Below are 26567 nucleotides of genomic sequence, written 5' to 3'. Positions count from 1 at the left end.
GGGTAAAATGTGCCCCCTCACCTCGGGCTGTGGCCCCCCTCCCGCCGAAGTCTGGCTACGCCCCTGCAGCAGCCATTGAAAAAATTAAAAAGTGCGCATAAGAATATTGTCTCATACTTACCCCCCTGTTTACTAAGCTGTGCGGCAACACTGTAAAACTGATATTTACAACTGTAGATACTACACGATGTTCTAAAACAACTGGCTAAACATACTGGAGTAGAAATTCAGGCCATGGCGGTCAGCGTGTTTATGAACATTGACAGCTGTAGGCTGAATTAGGCCCAGATCATCGGAACTGGGCTGTATCCGAACCGCAGCATTTAATATCCAGGTCTTGGGCCGCCTATTTGTGCAGTCCTACATTTGATATACTGCCCGTCTATTATATCTGAGTGGTTTACAAACGTTAACATTCACATAAAAGTGATAGAAAATTACATTATTACATGGCCAGAGAGACATCTGGGTACTGAAACTGAAGATCAGCAGCACCTGGAAAACTTCAAGGTCTTTCCCGACTCCACCCCGCAAGTGAGTGGAGAGCACTGCAGTGATTTCCACTGATATTCAGTGGCATTCTCTGGTTAAGTGCAGTTGAAGTCACCCCAGTCATAATAGCCCTGACAAAAAAGCCCCGACAAAAAAAAGCCCTGACAAAACAGCCTTGTAACAAAATAACCCTTGACAAAATGGCCCCTCCCACAAAACAACCCTTAACAAAATAGCCCCTCCCACAAAACAACCCTTAACAAAATAGCCCCCTAAGAAATAATAACACATCACAAAAAATATAATAAACTACAACTAAAATCTTCACTGATAAAGAGGGGCATAATCGAACGTTGTTGGCGAAATAGATCGCTGGGGATCTATTGTGGCGGCGGCGCAACAGCTGGCTGGAACCGTATTATTGAAAAAAATGGCCGGACATCTTTTTTTTTCGATAATACGGTTTAGCCCGGCCAAATGCCAGAGTTCGCCGGGTTTGAGATCGTCGGTTTTGTTTTTCAGCGATAATGGAAAAAAAATGCCTGCGATCTCCAACCCGGCGACATCCAAGGCATTTGGTCGTGGGAGGAGCCAGCATTTGTAGTGCACTGGTCCCTCTCACATGCCAGGACACCCTAGGGGGCACTTCTAAAAATGTTTAAAAAATACAAAAAAAGCTCCCAGGTGCATAGCTCCCTTACCTTGGGTGCTGAGCCCCCCAAATCCCCCCCAAACCCACTCCCCACACCTCTACTCCATTACCATAGCCCTTGTGGGTGAAGGGGGGCACTTACATGTGGGTACACTGGGTTTTGGGGGGGGGGTTGGAGGGCTCAACACTTAGCACCACAAGTGTAACAGGTAGGGGGGTGGGTGGACCTGGGTCTGCCTGCCTGCCTGAAGTGCACTGCGCCCATTAAAAACTGCTCCAGGGACTTGCATACTGCTGTCAGGGACCTGGGTATGACATTTGAGGCTGGCATTCAGGCTGGCAAAAAAGTGCTTTATTTTAATTTTTTTCGTGTGGGAGGGGGTTGGTGACCACTGGGGGACTATGGGGAGGTCATCCCCCATTCCCTCCAGTGGTCATCTGGTCAGTTGGGGTACCTTTTTGAGGCTTGGTCGTGAAAATAAAAGGACCAAGTAAAGCCGGCAAAATACTGCTTAACGCTGCTTTTTTTTCCATTATCTGCGAAAGCCGGCCATCTGGTAGCCATGCCCATGCCCCGCCTTCGCTTCGCCAGCAACATGCCCCTTTGAACTTTCGCCGGCGAGGCGACGGGAAAGCGGCGATGCTGTCAAAAAAGCAGCTTTCGATTAAATCGATTTCGCCGCTTTTCCGAGATCGCCGGCCATCTCCCGATTTATGCCGGAAGATGGCCGGCGATTACTTTCGAAAATAAGCTCGAAAGACTCCTACCAGTATTCAGTTGCATAAAGCATATATAAATAAACAAAATCCTATAGCTACAAACTGGTATTCATGATCTGTTCTGCTATTTAAAGAAACTATTCTTCCATCACCATGCTAATTAAAAAAAAACCCAAAAACAATATTGCCGTCATTTTCATAGTCTTACCAACCGTATCCTGTTTGGCAAGGTAAGATTATTAGGAAAAAAATGCAGTGCCATATTCTGGGCAGCCTGATCGGGCCCTTTTGTCGGGGGGCTAACTTGTCAAGGGTTATATTGTGGGCAGGCCGTTTTGACAGTGGCTGTTATGTCAGGGACTGTTATGTCGGGAGCTTTTTTGTCGGGGGGCTATATTGACCAGGTACTGCAGTTGAATATCCGGAACGGGAATGAACAGAGTGATTTAACCATGAAGGAGCCTTTCCTGCTGGTTAAATTGCTCTGAATGTCAGCCAGTCTAGGTGACTCACACAAACAGCAGGCATAACTTGAACAGTGATTTTTATGGGATTTATGACTGACTGCTTTTATGGTCAGGTAGGCATTTGATCTTTGGGTATAAAAAGAACACATGAACAGACAGAACCACCATTTGGAGTGGATAACAGATGTCTGCAGCTTTCTGATCGTTATACAGTGCTTGAGACTGCGTTATGGTGACATAATTTCCATTGTGGTGTGAATCTATTTTGTCAGAATAGGGCATCATAACTAATTTGATGCTACTGTTTCCAGGGTATAGGTTTTTGGGTTTATATAAGGTACATGTGGTACCGTGAGCGAGGGCAGGCCACGGAGTCCAATAAGACAAGCTACACGCGCTCCACAAGTTAGTGAAAACAAGAAATATTTTATTAAAGGTGTCCACTGTTTACTTCACTGGAGGGGAGAAAACAATATCCAAAGCTAATTTTGTAAGCACAACAGCATCTTTGGGCGGTCTGCTCCTGCGGGCCACAACATACATGAATGTATTTTCCTCAGCAGCAATTCTTACTAGTCTCTGGCCTGGCCCTGGGATCTAGAGTTACCAACACCGTCTCTAGCAGGCACACAAGGCTGGCCTGCAACTGGCCAGGTCAAAACACAATCTCTTCAAGGTGACCTTGGCCTACCTAAACCTAGTGGTTGCAGTTTCTCAGTTTCAGTGTCAAGGCATCTGCAGTGGCCGTCATTGCTTTCAAGGTTGCCAGATTGAAAAAATTTTCCCTGCCCAAAACTAGCCCCAAACCCACAAAAGCCAACCCCGCCTCCAATGTCATTAACCCCCCGCCTCTGACATCATTAACCCCGCCTCCGACATCATTAACCCCGTCTCTGCGGGGCTTCTATTGGACCAAATTGGACCAATAGAAGCCCCCAGGAAAAGTGCCCAAACCCGCAAAGCGGCTGCGATAAAGCCGCCCAATTTCCCGTAGCCCGCAGCTGTTGAAAATTCCCCTCAACCGGTCGCGGAAAGCCGCCCAATTGAGCAGGAAAAACACCAATCTGGCAACACTGACTGCTTTCCTCTGGACCTCCTTAACCTAGACCTGGCCCGCCCTTTCATTCTTCCTAGGTCATGCAGCCCCCCTTGACTCCACCTCTCCCATGTCACTTCCCCCATGGGCGGAACTAGGGATTTTAAGGTAGACCTGACACTGTGAGAGGGTGTTCTTAAGGGGAAGTGGGAGCGTCCTATAGACTCCCTCACAGTACAATTTAAGTGAAGTAGTTCATACAGGTAATGAATCTATACCTCCAATTATTTCAGAAAAACACGGTAACAAACAAGAGTCATATTTACTGTAGTTTACAGTTCATTCTGTATCTCTTCTTACAGACCATGCTGGAAAGTATTACCATCCCAGGAACAGTTTACAAGGATTACTATTTACAGTTCTTTAATAATGTTCCTTTTGTCACTTTTTTAATAGAACCAAATCCATCGGGAGCTACGTAATAGCGATAATGACCTTGCTCTCCCTGATGACTGATTGATGGTTCCCCTGGTAGTTTGCTCTATCAGCTGATAATTATCTCTAACTAGAATTAAGTGCTGCAAACTTTAGAGGAAATGCCTAATGGACATGAAGGACAATTTCTGTGGTAGAATGCCACTATCAAACTCAACTTTTAAGAAAATAATATGTTATTTTGAATAGTTTATACTGTTTTCAGTCACTGCTACTGCTTTTGAACATTTTAACCAGCAATGCATAACGGAAAGAGCCAATTTGAACTAACGGAGAGAAATGTTACATTTTTGAGGAAGTAGCTATGGTTAGGCAAGTAGACACCTATGGTCTTCATGGTCATGGGGCCTGAATTACGATGGCTTTTATTCCATTCAGCCAGTAGGAAAAACATCTCAGTAAATCAGGAATTTCTTCCCAGGCCATGGTTTCGGGACAGGCGATATAGGCAACAGCCTACAGGATATGATATGCTTATGTTCTGTGGGTGATGGTCTTACTGATTTGGATTTTACTCCATAGCTGAGCTATTTAATCACATTTGTGCACAAGCTGCAGTGGGTATGTTATCCAAATATATATATCCTATCCCTTATTTGATGTTAAATACATTTGATCTTAATTTATATTTTCAGTTCACAGCTTTTAATGTTCCTTTTTATTTGTATTTTGTTAAATTAAGTTGTACAATGCCTTCCTCATTCTATAATCTTAGGGCCCGATATTCAGCCTGTGGGAGGCAGCCCGCATAAATGCTGCGATCGGCGTTGACCCCGGATATTCAATGCCAGGCCGTTTCTGGTGATCGGCATTGTATATCTGTTTTTTTTTGGTCTGCTAAACAGTATTCAGGGTTAACCATTAATTTTGTAGCGGCCTGTTGTGACCTCTTAACATAGCCGGACAAGCGTTGAATAGCCGCTAACCAGGATATTCAGTGGGCGATAACTGATTTCCTCCCCCTGAATGTCTGCGGTTTGGTGATTAAACCCTATTTAATCATAAAATAAATTAAAATCTGCATTCATTAAGGAGGTAAAAACAATGTATCATGGACAGACTAGCTTTAATGGGAAAAAAAGGCTGTTTGTAAACATTGTTACTCTTTTTGTATTCCTTTTGAATTTCTAGATTATATTGTAAGCTCTCCCCTCAGTTAATGTGAGTTATATCATGTTTGTTTACCTTATGAAACAGGAGATTTTTCTGTTCTTTATTTTGTTTCTCCCCCCCCCCCCCCCGCCCATGTATATTGAAAATTGCTCAAGAAAAAAAAAGCATCAAGATTTTCTTTTTTGCTTCCAGAAATAGCGGGATTGTAGCTCTGAAGAGCTCTGCTCATTTAGGGCTGTTTGCACTAAGCCTGCAGTTAGGACTAGCATGTGCTTACCACAGGTCAATTTGAAAATTTGAGTCAATTAGTGCGAATAACTGAGTGCTAACAATCACAACACAACAATGATTTTGCTACTGAGAGAAAAACATGTGATTTATACTAATTGAACCTGCCGATTCCAAATATGAACTCCGAATTTGCCTGACACGTCTAGATTTTAAGTTATACATGCAAAGCCTATTCACTTATAATATTAATGCTTGGGATGCATTTGTGCTAGTAGTGCAGAACTGAAAACTATGCTGAACTAGTAGACAACATACTTAAAGCATATGAACAACTTGGCTGCCGAATGTCATTGAAAATGCATTTCTTACATTCCAATCTTGACTTTTTCCCACCCAATTTGGGACACGTAAGTGACGAACATGGAGAGAGGTTCCATAAAGACATTTCTACAATGGAGAACAGATATCAAGGCCGCTGGAATCCCAACATGATGGGGGACTACTGCTGGTTTTTGCAACGGGAAAATATGACCGATCACAAACGCAAAAGTAGATGCCTGAAGCACTTTTAACAGTACTGGGCCTTGCTGAAGTAAGACTTTTAAACTGGAATATGAGACTTTTTTGAAATTTTGTTATTCCATTACATTTTCATATACTGTTTACCACGAAAACTTTGATGTAGATCAGGTAATTGTTGGAGTAAAACTCCTTCTGTAAAAAAATTATTCAATGCTTTCCAAGTGCTTAATTCATTTGGGCAAACTTATGCATAACAAAATTTCCTGATGTGTTACAACAATTCTGACTTCGGATTTGGAATACGCACACTGAATTTAGTATAGGACAAATGGTTTTTGCCCAGTAGCACACGAAAAAAATGTTTTTGTTGTGCTTATTGGTGTTAATTGACAACAATTTGGATTTATGCAAGCACCTTGCTAAGTGCTATTCTATAAAGATACTCTTAAATGAAATATCACCCAAATAGCACACTGTGGGGACTAATAGTCAAAAATAAATAATTAGTGTCCCAAACATTTATATCACCAGCAGGATTTAGCAACATACCATTTGGTACATGGGGAAAATCAGATTAGCTGCTTCTCACAACCATATGAACAATATTGTTCTCTCGCACAGGCGAAATGGTGTGGAGCAAATCCTCATATAATCCCCTTATTTCTTTATCACTATTCTTATATTTTTTAATTATCAAAAACTGTGCAAATACGCGTGAATAATTATATGCATTCTTTCCAAACATTCACTTATCTGTAAGGCAGCAATTTAACAGTAACAGGGAACCCCCGCCGACATGGCCAAGTTTCGCATAGTGCTTTATCAAGGAAGAGGCTCTCTGCAACATAAATCATATGAACATTACTACTTGCACATAACCAAAATAACCATCCACTTTCTCACATTAAAATAACATCATTACCGTTTCATCCTGCTTATAACCCTGTCTATCAGAAAATGGCCGCGGTGTTTCAACGCGAACCTTGCTTATAAATGAGCTTAAATACTGCTCAGCTTTTAAATTTTAGGGAGCAGAAATGGATATTCAAGTTACAAACCTTAGTTCCTGACGGGCTTAACTCGGAAATTGATTGGTGGTCGATGATGTAATTGTATGGGCTGCTATTTCATTGGCTGTTTGGCTGGGGATGAGGATCCAATCACACAGCTCGCTTTTTGATTAGCTGTAGCTCATTTATAAGCAAGGTTCGCGTTGAAACGCCGCGGCCATTTTCTGATAGACAGGGTTATAAGCAGGATGAAACGGTAATGATGTTATTTTAATGTGAGAAAGTGGATGGTTATTTTGGTTATGTGCAAGTAGTAATGTTCATATGATTTATGTTGCAGAGAGCCTCTTCCTTGATAAAGCACTATGCGAAACTTGGCCATGTCGGCGGGGGTTCCCTGTTACTGTTAAATTGCTGCCTTACAGATAAGTGAATGTTTGGAAAGAATGCATATAATTATTCACGCGTATTTGCACAGTTTTTGATAATTAAAAAATATAAGAATAGTGATAAAGAAATAAGGGGATTATATGAGGATTTGCTCCACACCATTTCGCCTGTGCGAGAGAACAATATTGTTCATATGGTTGTGAGAAGCAGCTAATCTGATTTTCCCCATGTACCAAATGGTATGTTGCTAAATCCTGCTGGTGATATAAATGTTTGGGACACTAATTATTCTATAAAGATACACATGTAAATCTTTTAGCATAAACTACAAAGGGGGGCGAGGCCACAGGAGGAGCATGGGCAGATCAGGGGCGTTCACAAAAGATTAACGCAGTATTACAGAATTCAGGGGAGAAGCGCCTAATTTAAACGTGAGGATTTACACCCGGTTTCAGTTGGTGTAAATCCTCACGCCCAAAGTTGGGCCTGGATCCCAGTGCTATGCGCTATTCTATAAACAGTGTCCAACTCAGAGTGCCGTTTGTAGAATAAGTACCAAGGTAGAATAAGTACCGTCTAACCCCTTTTTAAACTCTGCCAAGCTAACCGCCTTCACCACGTTCTCCGGCAATGAATTCCAGAGTTTAATTACGCGTTGGGTGAAGAAACATTTTCTCCGATTTGTTTTAAATTTACTACACTGTAGTTTCATCGCACACCCCCTAGTCCTAGTATTTTTGGAAAGCGTGAACAGACGCTTCACATCCACCTGTTCCACTCCACTCATTATTTTATAGACCTCTATCATGTCTCCCCTCAACCATCTCTTCTCCAAGCTGAAAAGCCCTAGCCCCCTTAGTCTTTCTTCATAGGGAAGGCGTCCCATCCCCGCTATCATTTTAGTCGCCCTTCACTGCACCTTTTCCAGTTGCACTCAGTTGCAGTCAGCACTCATTTTTTTGGGGTGCCCAATTTAACATAGTAACATAGTAGATGACGGCAGAAAAAGACCTGCACGGTCCATCCAGTCTGCCCAACAAAATAAACTCATGGGCAAATGCATTCCAACTAAAACTCAATACAGAAAAAAACACACTGTCTCATCATCTCATCCCAATACATACAAACACACAAACGGTAACACCCCAGGATACACCCTCCCTGACTCAGACAGCCTGAAAATCCTCGGAGTAACAATCGACCGCAACCTATCAATCTAGTCCTAAGTGTGTATGTTTAGAAAGTCTTTCCATGTGTAAAAAAGTCATTTGGCCCTAGACATTTTCATTTTGTTCCATTATTGTAGCTAAACATTCATCTTTTGCTGCTGCCCATTGTCCCACCCAAAACATGCCCCCTTGAAATTTGGACAAGCTATGCCACTGATAAATATATGCTAATATGGAGTGGAAGTGATAGATTTAAACTTCTTCAACAAGAAGTCTCTCAGTAAAAGTAAAATTTTCTGCTTATAGTTGTGAATTTCAGAGACAGACTCACTTGAGGTTGTTTGCTCCCCACCGCCCCGCCAACACATCAATGTAAACATCAACTTCTCATCACTTTTATAGTCTCAGAAAGTTAAAAGTCTTTCAATAGTACCTAAAGTTACTGCAGCACAAACTGCTCTTCCTATTCAGAGCATGTGCTAACTTGGCATAAGCAAAACAGTATTTGTGCAAAGCCTGGGGAGATTTAATATAAAGAGAGAGAGAGAGTTTTAAATGGAAATGCATTTCATTCCCCGTCCGATAATTGTGTTGGCTATCTAATGAATTCAGCTTGAAAGAATCTATCCAACCTGGTCCCTGGCAAAAATGAACAGTTGCACTATGGTTTGACAACATACTCACAAATCATGCCACTTAATTTCAGCTTTTTGTTGTCAGTGCAGGATTTGATGCAATGCAAACATTGCATGATCAAAGGTCTCCTAGGCATGTATATTAATACCTACAGAAGCCTGTATATTAATAAGAATAGATCTATATATTTTTTATCTAAAGTACTATTTATTATTATAATTTTTCTATCTAGATCATGTGAAAATAATCAAACATATCTTGTTTTTATACGAATTATTCTCCACGATATTCATCTTAATTCTCACTGGCACAAACCCTCAGACAGGAGACCCTTTGTCTGAGGGTTTGTGCCAGTGAGAATTACGATGAATATCGTATAATTCTACTGTTATTGAGCAAATATATACAGCGGATGAATCGTGTTGGTATGTCGCTACAATTTAGCGATTTCTAAACAGCTCCCGAGGACGCCAATGGCGAAACACAGCACTGTGTAGTAGATCAAGAAATATATATGGACTGAATTAACACGTTACAAAAGGATTAGTAACAAATTTTCGACCACATGGACTTTTGAATATGAGACAATGGTTTATATATATTATATTGAAGAAGATTTGGACTGTGTAGGTTAAGTAGGTTCAAAATGTATAAACACTGTTATTTGTTTATGTATTAACCACTGTATTGTGGAGATTAATTTGTATAAGAACAAGATATGTTTGATAATTTTCACATGAGCTAGATAGAAAAATTATAATAATAAATAGTACTTTAGATAAAAAATATATAGATCTATTCTTATTTACGTTTTGTTGTCTAATTCTGGAGGAATAGTACAGAATAATTGCCCCTTTTCTTAGTTAAAGCCTGTATATTAATACCTATAGAACTTTAAAGTCAAACATATTAAATGCATAAAGATGCCTATGCACTAAATCATATTAGTTAAAAATAGCTAATGCGGAGTAAAGACAGCAGATGAGAATTATATCCTGCATTAAACACCTCCTGCAGAATTTTATTTTAATGTGGTCTAGAGAAAAGGACAGGGAGGCTGAACTGCGGAGGCTGAACTGCTTTTAATGCAGGTGAAATGAAATGAGAGCAAAGCCTCATTCCATGACAGAGAGTTTTTAGATCACCGACTAGTTAACTTACTAGGGCTGTTTTTAACTCAAGACGTCAAAGTGTGTATTAAGCCCTCGATGAGATGCATTTCCCCCCAGATTCTACATATGGTACTCAAAATTGCATGTGTAAATTCGGCACATGCACAATTTGAGTAACGAGCCAATTAGCACCAATAATTGGGCGCTAACAATCATTGGTTTTAATTGCCAAATATTTGGATTTGCACATGCATCTTGCTAAGTGCCATTCTATAAAGATGCAATCTGATTTAATAGACCTTTTGCTTCTAGTGTGGGGATTAATTCAATATGTAATACTAGAAATATCCCAAACACAGTCTAATCTAATAAATTCAAAGATAGTATGTTATTACAGCGTGACCACCACGCTGGCGGAGGTTTGAGCTGGGAGAAAAATCGCTGTTGAAAGTCGTTTAAAGCTAAGTAACGTTATAAGATATAGCTTGTATACAAAACCTTGCAATAAATTTGAAGATATTGATTGAAGAAGAATATTTAAAGCGAATTATATGAGAAGCCTTTTTGAAAAAGTGAAAGTAAAAAAATTCTTTAAAAAAAAAAGAAAAAAGAAAAAATGAACTATGATAGAGGACAGAACACGGGTTAATCGATGACGATGTGAGCAACACCATTAATATATTGGGGCACAGTTCCCGAGTGGTGGAGGTGGTTACAAAATCTGAGGTTCCCCGTCTAATAAACAATGTTAATTTATGAATGAGAATGGTTGTCACGCTGTGATATTAGATTAGACAGTGTTTGGGATCTTTCTAGTACTATTCTATAAAGATGTGCACATAAATCTTTTAGTGCACAACTGGAAAGGGGGCGTGGCCACGGGAGGGGCATTCACAAAAAATGTGTGCAGTACTACAGGATTAGGGGAATCCATATGCACAAAGGTGGGCACAGATCCTGGCACTATGCGCTAATAGCACCCAATTCAGAGCGTCATTTACAGAATAGCGCTCAGCATGCATGTTTTTCAGCACTCACGTTTAGGCACCATTCACTGAATCTAGTCTTTTGTATTTAACTCGAAGCCATCACAACCTCAGGTTATTCCATTTGGTTTCTAGGATTGCTTCTAGGCAACTACAGGGCTAGAGATAGGTAAAGTGATCAAGATCAGTGAGCATGATTTGAAAAAAAAACCTGGCCTGATACTGAAAGACATTTATCCATAAAGCGGCAGCTGATGGATGGATAAGCGTCCTGTCTGTGAATTTTCAGAGGCACTATCTGGATAGTGCTGTTGAAATTCGTATAGCATGCTAACACATTATCTGGATAGTGCTGCTGAAAATTCTTACAGACTGCTGACTCACTATCCGGATAGTGCTGCTGAAAATTCTTACAGACTGCTGACTCACTATCCGGATAGTGCTGCTGAAAATTCTTACAGACTGCTGACTCACTATCCAGATAGTGCTGCTGAAAATTCTTACAGACTGCTGACTCACTATCCGGATAGTGCTGCTGAAAATTCTTATAGACTGCTGACTTATTATCCGGATAATGCTGCTGAAAAATCTTGCAGACTGCTGACTCATTATCTGGATATTGCTGCTGAAAATTCTTACACTGCTGACTCACTATCCGGATAGTGCTGCTGAAAATTCTTACAAACTGCTGATTCACTATCCGGATAGTGCTGCTGAAAATTCTTACAGACTGCTGACTCACTATCCGGATAGTGCTGCTGAAAATTCTTATAGACTGCTGACTTATTATCCGGATAATGCTGCTGAAAAATCTTGCAGACTGCTGACTCATTATCTGGATAGTGCTTCTAAAAATTCTTACAAACTGCTGACTCATTATCTGGATAGTGCTGCTGAAAATTCTTACAGACTGCTGACTCACTATCCGGATAGTGCTGCTGAAAATTCTTACAGACTGCTGACTCACTATCCTGATAGTGCTGCTGAAAATTCTTACAGACTGCTGACTCACTATCCGGATAGTGCTGCTGAAAATTCTTACAGACTGCTGACTCACTATCCGGATAGTGCTGCTGAAAATTCTTACAGACTGCTGACTCACTATTCGGATAGTGCTGCTAAAAATTCTTACAGACTGCTGACTCACTATCCGGATAGTGCTGCTGAAAATTCTTACAGACTGCTGACTCACTATCCGGATAGTGCTGCTGAAAATTCTTACAGACTGCTGACTCACTATCCGGATAGTGCTGCTGAAAATTCTTACGGACTGCTGACTCACTATCCGGATAGTGCTGCTGAAAATTCTTACAGACTGCTGACTCACTATCCGGATAGTGCTGCTGAAAATTCTTACAGACTGCTGACTCACTATCCGGATATTGCTGCTGAAAATTCTTACAGACTGCTGACTCACTATCCGGATAGTGCTGCTGAAAATTCTTAGACTGCTGGCTCATTATCCGGATAGTGCTGCTGAAAATTCTTCTAGACTGCTGACTTATTATCCGGATAATGCTGCTGAAAAATCTTGCAGACTGCTGACTCATTATCTGGATAGTACTGATGAAAATTCTTACACACTGCTGACTCATTATTCAGATAGTGCTGCTGAGCAAAGCATGAGCTTTCTGCCTAAATCTATAACTTACTGACGAAATTTATTCGCTATCTATACTCCTATGCAGTTTACTCTAGGACAGCAAAAGGATATCCGAGCTTAAACTGCATGACTATATTATGGGGGATGGCTCAATTTTGCTGCTATCTGCAGAGCCGGCAGCAGACGCTGTTCTCCACATGAATTCAGCAGTGCTCACAATCCAGATAGCGGCGCTAAATGTAAGTAATATATTTAAACGCTGTGGCCGGCATTTAAAATAAAATGGTGACTACAGTGTTTGAATATTGAATCAAATAGTAATAACAAGAAGTGCATCAATTTTGCCCTGGTTTACTGAATGGGTTATCCGATTGTGTCACCCCATGGATAGACACCTGGACTAGAGATGAATTATTCCTGTGATCATCAACTGGGATCATTCTGACCTTTGCTAGTGAAGGATCAAGGCACACAATTTCTAAACATAAAATCTCAAGAAATTAAGCATTGTCTAAAGCAGAAGCAATGGCTAAACAGACCAACTAGCATGCAAGAAATATTTTTGAAGGCATCTGTTCTAACTGGTTTGTGAAACAAAAGCATATTAGAGAAAAGTAATATGCATGCAGAATTTACAAACCGTGTCTTTAGGGTGGCCCAATAAGTAGAAATAGGGGGACCCATGCTTGTCACTTTTCATGCACATGGAGAGGCCGGAAGGTACCATTCCTAAAGGAAGGGGAGGAACAGCCTAGGACCAATCATTAGAATTAACAGAACCAGTGACATAGAGATAATTATAGAAATACTATTAGAGCAAAGAATTCTTAGTAAGTTTAGCATAGCTGAAGGGACAGATTATAGGAAATAGGTGAACAGCCTTTATGTAAAGCTACTACTTAACAGACATGCAGTAAGTTCAAATATTAGTGGGAGACTATTTCTTAAGAACAGATTCTTTTGTAATACAGAAAACCGTTTTGAAGTGCATTTCCATTAGGTCAACACTAGGGATGTGCACAGAGCAAAAATGTTCAGTTCATTTTGGCTTTTTCCTTTTTTGGGCTTTGTTGCACACATTTGTTCTAATAAAAATAATTTTGCAGGTTTAACAACGTTTTAATGTGCAGTAATTGAATTAACATGAGTTAACTCATAGGTTACGCAAGTTAAATTGACTTACATTGCACTAAGGAGGCAAGTCTATAAATGGGCGTCCTGAGAGCATGTGGTAGGTGCCTATTTTATAACGGAACCTAAGATCCTAAGTTCTGTTAGAGAATACTATTATGACCTAGTATCAATAGGGGTGCGCACGTTAAACCAGCCATGAGGCTGGCTTAAGCACAGGTGCCTACATGCAGCAGGAATGCGTGCACCTGACAGTATTCTGTAAGTTATGTGCACAAGTGGGAGCCCTGCCCATGCTCCAGCCCTATGTAAATTAGGTGTGTAGGTGGGAGCCCTGCCCATATCTCCCCCTTGCTCCATCCTTCTGTAAGTTATGTGCATAAGTGGGATCCTTGCCCATGTCCTGCCCATGCTCCGCCCCTATGTAAGTTATGTAAGTGGAAGCCCTGCCCATGTCTCCCCTTGTTCCGACCCATGTAAATTATATGTGTAAGTGGGAGTCTTGTCATGCCCCGCCCATTCTCTGCCCCTATGTAAGTTATATGCGTAAGTGAAAGCCATGCCCATGTCTCCCCTTGCTCTGCCACATGTAAATTATATGCGTAAGTGGGAGTCTTGTCATGCCCCACCCATTCTCTGCCCCTATGTGAGTTATATGCGTAAGTGAAAGCCATGCCCATGTCTCCACTTGCTCCGCCCCTATGTAAGTCATGTGCGTAAGTGGGAGCTCTGCCCATGTCCCGCCCATGCTCAGCCTCTATGTAAGTTATGGGTGTAACTGGGAGCCCTGCCCATGTCCCGCCCATTCAGTTATGTGCATAGGTGTGAGCCCTGCCCATGTCCACCCCTTGCTGCACCCCAATATAAGCTATGTGCTTAAGTGGGAGCCCTGTTCATGTCCCGCCCATCCTCCACTTCTATATAAGTTATGTATATAAGTGGGAACACTGCCCATGTCCTGCCAATGCTCCGTCCCTATGTAAGTTATGTGCTAAGTGGGAGCCCTGCCCATGCTCTGCCCCTATGTAAATTAGGTGTGTAGGTGGGAGCCCTGCCCATATCTCCCCCTTGCTCCATCCTTACGTAAGTTATGTGCTAAGTGGGAGCCCTGCCCATGTCCCACCCATGCCCTAGGTACGCCCTCCTTACAAATGTGTGCTATGTGTTGAGAAGGTATTTGCAGAATTGCACTTAGACACCTGCTAACACTAACATGGGTAAGTGCAACCATACCCCGTGTAAGTTTTAGCATTGCAGACATTTACACGTGCAAGGGGTGCACACATATGGGAGTCTATATTATTGAATTGCCCTTTAAACTGTTTAAGGAGCATTAATGAACTGAATATGCACTAACAACTGCACATTTCTAGTCAACGCTGAGAATAAGCAGTGCTTTATTAGCAGCAGGAGATTTTTTTTCAAAAGAAAGATACTTTCATGGTGTCAGTTCCGCCATTTTTAGCATGTGAGAGCCATAGCTTTATATATAGACACAAAGGTAGACTAATAAATAGTAGGTGATAGTTTTTTTATGGGACCAACTGAATACATTTGTCTGATAAAAACATATTCACCTACAACTTACTTGTTCACTCCTATTTCTGCATACCTGAGTGGATTAACACTACAACCACACCATTTGAATCGTAATGTTGAAACGCACATACTAGGTTCTCTCTGGGAGTCCATGAGATGTCTTGTGCTTAGGAAAACATCTTTATTAATACAGATACATTATCAACCCAGGTTTGACCATTTCAAAATAACTATCTCCTTTTATAATTTTTTTTCTCTCTCTCTATTTGCAGTATATAGGAGTAGCAGCCTAATGGTTAATGCAGTGGCCTGAGAACCTAGAGAACTGGGTTCAATTCCCACCGTAGCGCCTTGTGACTCTGGGCAAGGCTCTTAACCCTCTATTACCTCAGGTGCAAAATAAGTACCTGTATATTTATTTATTTATTTTATGCATTTGTATCCCACGTTTTTTTCCACCTATTGGTAGCAGAGGCGTAGCCAGACACCCAATTTTGGGTGGGCCTGGGCCCAAGATGGGTGGGCAGAAGAAACTCCACCCTGTCCCACAAGTGATTTGGTCTCTCCCTGCATGCCATATTGTCTGTCAAACATCCCCTCCCTCCCCCGCATACCTTTTAAATAGCAGATTTTCACCGGCAGCGAGCAGCAATTAATACACACTGCTCATGTTGGACCCACAGCCTTCTCTTTGATGCAACTTCCTGTTTCCGCTTAGTTGGGAATACATCAGAGGGAAGGCTGTGGGGCTGGTGCAAACAATATGTATCAGTTACTGCTCGCTGTAGGCGAAGATCTGCTACTTACAAGGTATGGAGGAGGGACCCTTGTTGGGAGTTTTCGGCTGGTGGGGCTTGGGGATGCCTGCCAGCCACATGTGTGTTGTAACTAGGTGGGCCTGAGTCCAAAGTGAGTGGGCCTGGGCTCACTCGGGCCCACCCTTGGCTACACCACTGATTGGTAGGTTCAATGCGGCTTACATGCTTCTGGAGTAAGTTGGTTACGACTGTATAGAACAAGGTTACAAGTTATATGGAACAATGAGAGCCTATAATAGATTTGCTGCAGTTTGTATAGAACTAGGTTACAATTTATTTAGACCAATGAGATTAACAGATGTCTTGCTTATGATAGATTATATGTGTTTATAATGTTTCAGGTAAGTACGTTAAATGTTTAGGGTGATATAATGATGGCTCTAGCCACTCATCTTAAAGTATTTCATTGGAAAAATAATTTGCATTTGAACTTTTGTGAATGGTGGGGTCATCTTTGTACTATTAGAAACGATGAAGAATCTGCAGCTTTTAAAATTTCGTCAATTGCCTACTTTTAAGAAGCATTGGGCTCCTTTTGATCATTGCATCGAAACATCAGCATCTCCTAGAGATAACTCTTACCGCGTGGCCATGCGGTGGCGTGCACTTACCATCACCCACTGAGTGGCGGTAAGGGCTCCCGTGGTAACCCAGCAGTAACTGGGCAATGCATGGCAATGACTGACTACCACTGGGTTAGCGCTGCGCTAGAAAACAAAATGTCCGGCACGCCATGCAGTGGCGTTCCTAGGGGAGGCTGACACCCGGGGCGGGTGCAGCGCCCTCCCCCCCGGATGCAGCGCCACCCCCCCAGTGAAAGGACACCCCCCCCCCCCGCGAAAGACTCCCCCCCCGCGAAAGACTCCCCCCCAGGGTGCACGCTGCTGGGGGGGGGGGGTGCCGCACGCGCCTGTCCTTCGTTCGTTCCATGCTCCCGCTCTGCCCCGGAACAGGAAGTAACCTGTTCCGGGGTAGAGGGAGCATGGAACGAACGATGGACTGGCGCGTGCGGCACCCCCCCCCCCCAGCGGTGTGCACCCGGGGCAGACCGCACCCACAGCCCCTCCCCTAGGAACGCCACTGACGCCATGAATGGATTGCGCTGGAGCCGGAACTACCGGAAGCCGCTGTGTTGGGCCGGTGGTTGTTCCGATCTAGCATTCGGTCAGCCTGCATTGGGCTTACCGCCGCTTTGTAAAAGGGCCCCTTAATGCGATGAGATTTTATGGATCCCAATCATAGCATTATTTATTTATTTTGTTGCATTTGTACCCCACATTTTCCCACCTATTTGCAGGCTCAATGTGGCTTACACAGTACCGAGAGGCGTAAGCCGCCTCCATATCGGGGTTCCACTGTATTAACAGCAGGGCTTTTTTTGAGGGGGTACTTGGGAGCACTGAGTACTGGCACCCATGGACCCCAAGTTTTAATAAAAGAGATCAGGCTCTACACAAAAATTCTGCCCTATCATAGATTCTGTGACTGGTTGCAGGGGGTCTGGCTATTGTGGGGTGGGTCCCTCACTGATCACCCCATCCCTGAAAGGTGGCCTGGCATTTGAGTACTGGCACCTTTCTTCGCTAGAAAAAATGCACTGATTAACAGTGAACAGTACATCCAGCATTAATACCTGATGAGCCCCTTACAATATAATATTGACGTTTGCAAGCAAATCTGCATTATCTTCAGTGGCTGGTGATTATGTTTACCCACGTACGTATAGCATGAGTTATTGTGGCTAATATACGAGTGCTAACTACTACCTATGTTAATTGCTGCTAAAGACCGTCAGTACACAGGCCCTTCTGTGGCAGACAATTTTATAGGGCTCATTTCTAAATATGATCCTTGTTTAAAAAAAAAAGAAGAACTTTCAGTCTTAATTGGAGAATGAAGGAGTGGCCTAGTGGTTAGGGTGGTGGACTTTGGTCCTGGGGAACTGAGGAACTGAGTTCAATTCCCGGCACAGGCAGCTCCTTGTGACTCTGGGCAAGTCACTTAACCCTCCATTGCCCCATGTAAGCTGCATTGAGCCTGCCATGAGTGGGAAAGCACAGGGTACAAATGTAACAAAAATAAAATAGATACTATTGGAGATTCTACATGGAATGTTGCTATTCCACTAGCAACATTTCATGTAGAAGGCTGCGCAGGCTTCTGTTTCTGTGAGTCTGACGTCCTGCACGTCAGACTCACAGAAGCAGAAGCCTGCGCGGCCACATTGGTGATCTGCAAGGGCTGACTTCTACATGGAATGTTGCTAGAATCTCACATAGTAGCAACAGTGGAGGAGTGGCCTAGTGGTTAGGGTGGTGGACTTTGGTCCTGGGGAACTGAGGAACTGAGTTTGATTCCCACTTCAGGCACAGGCAGCTCCTTGTGACTCTGGGCAAGTCACTTAACCCTCCATTGCCCCATGTAAGCCGCATTGAGCCTGCCATGAGTGGGAAAGCGCGGGCTACAAATGTAACAAAAAAAAAAAAAAAAATTGGAGAACGCACATTTCCGTGCATATTTTTCATGTTCTGCAATGATTGACGTTACTGAGAACGCATTTGTCATTGATTGGAATGTGTTTTCATAAAAGCTGTTTTATTGTAACAAATACCTATGAATTTTCGTTTCATTCTTGGCATCAAGCTGCTGAGGAACAGAATTAAAAAAAAATTCACCTCATGGTGGGAAAGGCAACGATTTAACCTTAAGGTCTGTTAAGAACAGGCTGAATGAATAGAGTCGTATTCTTACCATTGCTTTATGCTCTGCTACGCTTCAGTGTTCAGGGCTCACAATAAAAAAAACCTCTCAAATGTCTTTTATGAGCATTAATGAAGGACACCGGAGAGAAAATGCATTTTCGGCTTTCAGGAGCTGCTTGACGGGCTTTGTTGGTTCTATTTGTTGCTTTCTTTTTACCTTTCTTTATTTTGTATTTTCTTCAGAAATGAGTTCCCTAATGTTACCTATTCAATGCTTAATGGGAAATTTTATCTTTTCTTAAAATTAAATTAATTGTTCTATTTCATTCTTTTGCTGCAAATATGCAGCAATAAGATATGTATGTAGGTAATTTAAACATTCTTTACAGGTGATATGAGATGATATGGAGCTGCTGCTAGAGGCATTTAATGTTAAGTCTCTGAACCACTTTCTCCAGTTGACTATTGTTAAATCACAGAGTGCACCAAAAGCCAGAACTTTAATTGAAGAACTGAACGGCTTTATGAAAAGGAATGCATGGGTGTGGGGCATTTACCCCCCCTCCCTTGAATTTTTTAGCTGTTGCTACTATTCTTCTCTACACAGAAGCCAGACCGACTATTTGGGCAACCGGGCAGTGTCTGGCGTCTTTCCCTCTACTTCCATTCCCCCACTCGCGAAGCTTGGCATCTCCCCTTCTCTCTCAATCCCCATCATAAGAATATGACAAACTGGGACAGACCGAAGATCCATCAAGCCCAGTATCCTGTTTCCAACAGTGGCCAGTCCAAGTCACAAGCACCTGGCAAGATCCCAAAACAGTAAAATAGATTTTATACTGCTTATCCTAGAAATAAGCAGTGGACTTTCCCCAAGTCTATCTTAGTAATGCCTTATGGACTTTTCCTTTAGAAAGTTAGCCAAACCTTTTTAAAACCCTGCTAAGCTAACTGCTTTTACCACATTTTCTGGCATTGAATTCCAGAGTTTAATTACATGTCGAAGGAAGAAATATTTTTTCCAATTTGTTTTAAATGTATTACTTAATAGCTTCATTGCATGCCCCCTAGTCCTAGTATTTTTGGAAAGAGTAAACAAGCGATTCACATCCACCCATTCTATTCTACACATGATTTTATAGACCTCTAACATATCTTCCCTCAGCCGTCTCATCTCCAAGCTGAAGAGCCCTAGCCACTTTAGCCTTTCCACATAGGGAAGTCGTTCTATCCCCTTTATCACTTTTGTTGCCCTTGCCCTTCTCTGTACCTTTTTAAATTCCACTATATATTTTTTGAGATGCGGTGACCAGAATTGAACACAGTATTTGAGGTGTGGTCTCACCATGGAGCGATACAAAGGCATTAAAACATTCTTATTTTTGCTTTCCATTTCTTTAATAATACCTAACATTCTATTTGCTTTCTTAGCCACCGTTGCACACTAGAAGGGTTTCAAAGTATTATCAATGAAGACACTTAGATCCTTTTCCTGGTCGGTGACTCCTAATGTGGAACCTTGCATCACACATAACTATAATTTGGGTTCCTCTTCCCACATGTATCACTTTGCACTTGCTCTCATTAAATGTCATCTGCCATCTGGATGCCCAGTTTCACAATCTGTCCTCTTGCAATTTTTCACAATCCTCTTGCGATTTAACAACTTTGAATAACTTTGTGTCATCAACAAACTTAATTACCTCACTAGTTATTACCATCTTTAGATCATTTATAAATATGTTAAAAAGCAGCAGTCCTAGCATAGACCCCTGCAGAACCCCACTATCTACCCTTCTTCATTGAGAATACTGACCATTTAACCCTACTCTCTGTTTTCTATCTTTTCACCAGTTTTTAATCCACAATAGGACATTATCTCCTATCCCATGACTCTCTAATTTCTTCAGGAGTCTTTCATGAGATACTTCGTCAAATGCCTTTTGAAAATCCAAATACACAATGTCAACTGGCTCACGTTTGTTCACCCCTTCAAAGAAATGTAGTAGATTGGTGAGGCAAGATTTCCCTTCACTAAATCCATGTTGGCTTTGTCTCATTAATCCATGCTTGTGTATATGTTCTGTAATTTTGTTCTTTATAATAGTCCCTACCATTTTGATTGGCACCAATGTCAGGCTCACCAATCTATAATTTCCTGGGTCACCTCTGGAACACTTTATAAAATGGGGAGAGAGAACAGCAGGAATGAGAGGGAGAGATGCTGGCTCATGGGGGGAGGGGAGGCAGGAAGGAAGAGAAATGGGACAGGGAAATGCTGAGGGTGGAGAGGAAGGGACAGGCAGACGTCAGGCTACAAGGAGGGGGGAAGAAAGGGAGGGAATGGTGGGGGTAGAAGGGTGGAGGAAATGATATACTGGAAATGGTGGAGCCATGTATGAGTGGCCATGGGGATTGTCAAAGAGATGAGTGAGGGAAGGATAGTGAGTACAGAGTAAAGAAATGTGGTAATGGGAAGCAGAAGAAAGAAAGAAGGGAATAAAAGGCTGGGGAAGGAGTGAGATGGAAAATGGGAGGAGCCAGGGGACAACATAAGCTGGAAAGTTGATACATAGGTGAAAATTAAAGAAGGGGATGGAGGACTTCAGGCTGAGAAAGTGGGTGAAATTTGAGTGGACAGAGAGGCAGAAAAGAAAGAAAGGGATGCAAGAGAAAAAAGGGAAAGATCAATATTTCAGAGATAGATGTTGCGAGGAAATGGAATAAGACAGAATCTAAGCTTGTACCTGAGGCAATGCCAAAGATCACAAGGAGCAGAAGTGGGATTTGAACCAGGCACCTCTGGATGTCAAGACTGGTGCTCTAACCACTAGACCACTCCTCCACTCCTTAGATTGTACAACTTTCCTCGATAGAACCCCTAATTAATAAAAACTGTTAATTTAAACTAATCTTTTCCCAATATATTTGAACTAGCCGTTGAGCCCGTTAAAACGGGCTGGTATTGGGGTTTTCAGAGGTCGACGCTGGCCCCCCCCGCGTGGTCGCCACCGCTCCCCCCCCCGCGAGGTCGCCGCTACCGTTCTCCCCCCCCCCCCGGAGTTGCCACCGCCACAGCCAGTCCTCCACCCGACCCAGGCCCTCTCTCCGCTACTGAACTTACATCCATTCGCCGGAACGCAGCAGGGCAGACCAGCTGAGCTACCGTCGGCCTTCCTTCTCTGCCTGTGTCCCACCCTCATGTGATGTAACGTCAGCGAGGGCGGGGCACAGGCAGGGAAGGAAGGCAGATGGCAGCTCAGCTGATGTGCGTGCTGCATTCCGGCGAATGGATGTAAGTTCAGTAGCGGAGAGAGGGTCTGGGCCGGGTGGAGGGCTGGCGGCGGCGACACCGGGTGGGGGGAGTGGTAGCGACCTCGGCGGCTTTGCGCAGTTTCCCTCTCTGTCACGTATTGACGCGGGGGCGGGACAGAGAGGGAAGTCTCTACTGTGCATTTGCGAGTGAGTCGGTCACTCGCCGTTTATATGTTTGATATGAGTGTGCACCCTAATTCACTGTTTGTAGAAATGTTTTCTGGAGATTAAGTTCTACAACAAGAGGTCATTGCATGAGGCTGGAACAGGGCCCACAGGAAATATTTTCAAAGAAAGGGTATTGGTTAAATGGAACGGCCTTCCACTGGAGGAGAGAGCGAGCGAGCAAAACAATACTGCAATTCAAGAAAATAAGGGATGAGCACAGACAAAGGCAAGTAGAATGTGCAACATTCTTAAGAGCAATGAATTATAGCAGTCTGAGGTTTTACATCTCCGCTTGATTAGACAAATTAACCCCCCTGTTTATTAAGCTGCGCGCCAGTGGCTGCCGCACAGCAATACTGACGCGGCCTATTCAAAGTAAATGGGCTGTGTTGGCGTTAGCACACGGCAGGGGGGTACATTTTTATGATTATTGTATGTTTATTATGTTATACAGATAGGATTGTAGATTAAAGTACTCTGTCACTTATGAACTTTAATGCAATACCACTCTGTATTTCTAATTCCGATAATGGCGAGCGCCACTACGGCATAATGTAAGCCACACTGAGCCTGCAAATAGGTGGGAAAATGTGGGATACAAATGCAAACGAATAAATAAATTATGCAGAACATATATATTTTTTTAATAAATAAATTGCAACCCATGAGGCACTGTTGTGATAGTGAACAGCTGTTGCAAGTAGGTTATCAATAGAGAACTATTTGATGAAAATTTCCTCCTTCCTAAAAGTGAATGCAAATTTAAGACTACTGTAGATTTTGCAATGTGTACGTTAATAAGTAATAATGCATATTAATACATTACTAAAGCCAATGTACTAACATGCAATCTTTACTTTGAAACCTATCAAATCTGGGTGCTGTTGAGGACAAAGTTTTAAAAATTCAGTATTGGTGGTTTGTTAATATTCAAGGCAGCAATCTTGACTAATAATTCAGTGTAGGCCTTTTTAGAGCACACTTCACCCAACATGGATTCCCAGGGGTTATCCGATATGTGAGAGAACAAGAAACTCTTAAATTCATGCCTTGAAAACACTGCGGGCTCCTTTTACAAAGCGGTGCTACTGATTACCAGTGCGCAAAATGCAAAGAAGCCCATTCTATTCCCATGTACTTCTTCACGTTCAGCACTCCACTAATCGTAGCGCAGCTTTGTAAAAGGAGATCTGTATAAACAGAGAATACAAGAAGTTAAAGCACATCATTTGTTTTCAACCATAAAATATATAAACACATAATTACAGGCAAATATCTACCCATCATATTTGCCTTTAAAAAGTCTGACATGCTAGTTTTTTTTTTTTCATTTAATTTATTGGAAATAATCTTAAATAAACAGATCTAAACAAATTTACAAGTAAATATACATATTAAACAAATAGATATATCTATATCTCTCTATATAATTATAAGAGGGGCAATTCTAAAACTTGGCACTTCCAGTTAGGTATGCCAGCGCTGTTTTCCGAGTAACAATTATGTTGTTATAGAATACTCAGGAACAAGATAACGAGGACACGCTCCACACAACACTTGAGACTCAAACAAAAAAACAGCGATGTGGACGATGAATAGCAGAAGATTCTTTATTGAACAAACGAATGACTCGACACGGTCTGTGTTTTGGCCCAAAGGCCTGCGTCAGGAGTCAACTGATAGCTGATCAAATGCAGGTGCAAAGTGCTACTCACACTGCCCAAAGGCACAAAAATCCACTCACCGATAACTAAAATCTGTGTGTAGAACAATACAGAAATCTAGACGGAGGCTATGCTCAATCATCCTATATAATAATTTGCACCTCCGTCTGGCTGCCTGGGTTCCTAACATCTTTAAGAGGCTGACCTCAGCCAGCCTCCAGGGTTAAAGGAAAGGGGAGGGGAAGTAGGTTTCTGAAGCTGAACAAGCAAAGGGGAGGAGGGGAAGATAACAGGTTTAACAGAGCTGTTCCAATAATAGAGATACTGAGAGCAAAGCTTTGATGGTGTCAGCATGGTCCATTCCTGCTGTGAGCTACTGTATGAGGCACACACACACACTCTCTCTCTCTCTCTCTCACACACACTCTCTCTCTCTCTCTCTCTCACACACACTCTCTCTCTCACAATCACACATACACTCTCTCACACCAGTGGCGTAGCCAAGGGTGGGCTCGGGTGGGCCCAGGCCCATCCACTTTGGGGTCAGGCCCACCCAGTAGCAGCACATCTATAATGTGGCTGGCAGGGATTCTCAGGCCCCACCAGCCGAAAACTCCCAACTGTCCCTCCTGCATACCTTTTAAATAGCAAATCTTTGCCTGCAGCAAGCAATGACTGATACATACTGTTCGCACCGGCCCCAAGGCTTCCCTCTGATGTATTCCCACCTATGTGGAAACAGGAAGTTGGATCAGAGGAAAGGCTGTGGGGCCAGCATGAGCAGTGTGTATTAGTTGCTGTTCGCTGTTGGTGAAAATCTGCTATTTAAAAGGTATTCAGAGAAGGGCGGATGTTTGAGAGACCATATGGATGCAGGCAAGAGAGGGAGAGACCAAATCACGTGTGTGACAAGGCGGAGTTCTTCTGCCCACCCATCTTGGGCCCAGGCCCACCCAAATTTGGGAGTCTGGCTACGCCCCTGTCTCACACACACACACACACACACACTCTCTCTCTCACACACACTCGCACACAGTCTGTCTCTCACACACACACACACACTCTCTCTCTGTCTCACACACTCTCTCTCCTAACGGTTCCCTTAAAAACATAATCGCCATTACATGATAACCTTGCTAACGCCCGTTTCATTTGTTTGAGAAACGGGTCTTTTTTCACTAGTATAGTATATAACACAAAAGTCGCCAAGCGATTCTCCCATCAAACTCGCTTGGTGACTTTCATGTTAAATACTATTTGATTGAGAATAGCCTCTGTCTAGAATTTTGTATTGCTCCGCAGACAGATTTTAGTATTATTAATGCGTAGAGTTTTGTGCCTTTGGGTAGTGTAGGTAACACTTTGCATCTGCAGTTGATCAGCTATCAATTGACTCCTGACGCAGGACTTTGGGCCGAAACACGGTCTGTGTTGAGTCACTTGTATGTTCAATAAAGAATCTTCCTCAGCCATCGTCCACTTCGCTGTTTTTTTTTGTTTGAGTGATAGAATACTAGTATAAACGCAAATTGGCATGCCTAAATTTAGGTGCTACCATTTATGCCAGGTAAATGGCAAGGATAAGAGCGCCATGCAGCATGCAACACATGTAGCTTACAGTATTCTATGTGCTTGCTTGTAAGTTGCAGATATGCTCATGTTCCACCCATGCTTCTTACATGTGTACATCCCTTTGCAGTTATGCACTTAGGGGGTCCTTTATAAAAGCGCTCTAGCATTTTTAGCGCACGCTAAATGCTAGACACACCCATAGGAATATATGGGCGTCTCTAACAACTAGCGCATGCTTATTTTTAGTGTGTGCTAAAAATGCTAGCTCGTTTTTTCAAAAGGGGCCCTAAGACATTTGGGTGAAGCCTTATAGAATAGTGGATAAGGGTGGATTATAAATACACTTAAATGAAGATAAAATGAAAATAGCGCCCAGAGCACTTAAGGGGTGTAACTGCCAATTTTGCTGTCCCTGGCACACATAAGTATTACATAAGGTGCTAAATCATAGAATTGCCCTTCATGCAGAAGCATAGACAGACCTCAGCGGGAGGGGGGTCCAGAGCCAGAGGTGGTGGGCACAGTTTAATCTGGCGCCGACCCCCTCGCCACTTTCGACCCCCCTCTGCCGCCGCCGCCCCTCCCCTGCCACTTTCTACCCCCCCCCCCCAACGACCCTTCCCCACCGCCAGGTACCTTTGCTGGCGGGAGTCCCCCAACCCCCGCCAGCCGAAGTCTTCTTCAGCGCCGGTCTCCGGCGCATTCGCTGATCTGTTTCTGTGAGTGCTGACGTCCTGCATGTGTGCACGCAGGACGTCAGGACTCAAAGAAACAGATCAGCGAACACGCCGGAGACCGGTGCTGAAGAAGACTTCGGCTGGCGGGGGTTGGGAATCCCCGCCAGCAAAGGTACCTGGCGGCGGCGGGGGAGGGTCGGCAGGGGTTGAAAGTGGCGGGGGAGGGTTGGCGGTGGGGGAGGGGGGGTCTAAAGTAGAGAGGGCCAGGGCTAAATCTGTGGGGGCCCATGACCCCGTGGCCCCACCTAGCTACGCCCCTGCCTTCATGTAAATAATATATATAGCAT

The 26567-nt window shown here is 43.0% G+C and overlaps 1 protein-coding gene across 1 annotated transcript in view; it reads right to left on the bottom strand.

Moving 5' to 3' along the window:
• MAGI2 (membrane associated guanylate kinase, WW and PDZ domain containing 2) overlaps positions 1-26567 on the bottom strand; it is a 1230330-nt gene that overhangs the window by 53465 nt on the left and 1150298 nt on the right. The gene's annotated exons all lie outside the window — the stretch shown is intronic.

The sequence above is a fragment of the Microcaecilia unicolor genome, chromosome 10, assembly GCF_901765095.1.
Source record: "Microcaecilia unicolor chromosome 10, aMicUni1.1, whole genome shotgun sequence".
NCBI classification, from domain to species: domain Eukaryota; kingdom Metazoa; phylum Chordata; class Amphibia; order Gymnophiona; family Siphonopidae; genus Microcaecilia; species Microcaecilia unicolor.
This window is presented reverse-complemented; position numbering and strand designations above follow the sequence as displayed.